Raw genomic sequence first — 1,363 nt, 5'->3', positions numbered from 1 at the left:
GGTGACCGTACCGTTTGCAATGTCAACCTAAAAGCAAAGCAAAGGGGAAATATTTCTGCAAGATAAGAGTGTTTCACCTAAGTGAGATAAAGAATCAGTAGATTATATTAAAGTTTTTATTCATTAAACTCCAATTCTAAAAGAAAATGCAGTCATGGATGAACCATGTAAGGTCCCAGAAAAGACAGGTAAACTAATTGCTTACCCAAGCATCCTTTAATCTTGTTGCTTTAGGAATTAATTTTCCAACACCAAGAAATTATGAAGCAATCCAATGAAAAGTACTGCAAAAGGTGAATTTTTTTTAGTGTGTCTCATTGTATTTTTCAAAGTATATATCTTCTATTAATCAAGTGGCTCTGAATCTCATTTATAAATTTAGTCACTAGAACAAATAGCTTCTTTCTCAGGTTGAGTCGACCTCTGTTCACATCCCTAATTTTTAAGTAAACAAAATCACAAGTTCTCTTAAAATGTTAATGTCATCAGAACCCTACTGCAACTTTACTTGCAGAAGAGGGAAACGGTCCTATTTAAAGAGGTTAACTATTAGAAGCAACAGAAGGTCCTGATGAGGAACTGGGCGGATAATAACAAGAGAATGTATATACATGCTCCAAGGCAACAAATTCCAGTCTTTATGGAATTTCAATGAGTGGACCTGGCATCAGGCATTGACATCTGAGAAAAGGAAGCAGTGAGCAAAGCAAGAATGGATGAGATCCTCATTACTTCTCTCACCTGTGCATATTCTCTCAGCACCAACTGGATGTGGTGTAAATCAGGACATCGTATGGGAATGGTGAATAAAACCCTGTGTTTGAATATTAAGCAATTCTAAGCAACTTGGTCAGGAAGCATGAAGAGGGATTTAAGTAAGTTCAGCCAAGTTTTGCTCTATGCTGGCAACTACAGAACACACGTAGTGATGGGGCAAGAAAAGTTTTTCCCTTTTTATTTTTATTTGAGGATTGAATGCACCACCTGTGAGGTATCCCTATCCTTATCTCCCTCACCATTTAAAGTTTGGGGAAGAAGGACTACACTCTTTCAAACTAATATCTGCCTTTATGGCAAAGCTGAAAGGATGTGAAATGCCATGGAACAAGGATTGATGTATAGATATCCAGAAGATACCATTTCCACTCAAAATCCTTTTATTATGGAAAGATGATCCCAGCTATTCAAAGTGTGGTCCATGGACCAGCAAATTCAACAATATGAGGAAGGTTGTTAGAAAAGCAGGATATAGGACCCAACCCAGAAATATTGAATATCCAGTATTCAGTATTTTGGATATTCAAATACTGGATATTCAGTATTTCTGGGTTGGGCCTGATACAGACACATAACCTGAATTTTA

This window comes from Colobus angolensis, unplaced genomic scaffold, assembly GCF_000951035.1.
Source record: "Colobus angolensis palliatus isolate OR3802 unplaced genomic scaffold, Cang.pa_1.0 Scaffold378, whole genome shotgun sequence".
Classification (NCBI taxonomy): Eukaryota; Metazoa; Chordata; class Mammalia; order Primates; family Cercopithecidae; genus Colobus; species Colobus angolensis.
The sequence above is the reverse complement of the archived record's forward strand: the minus strand, read 5'-3'. Positions refer to the sequence as shown.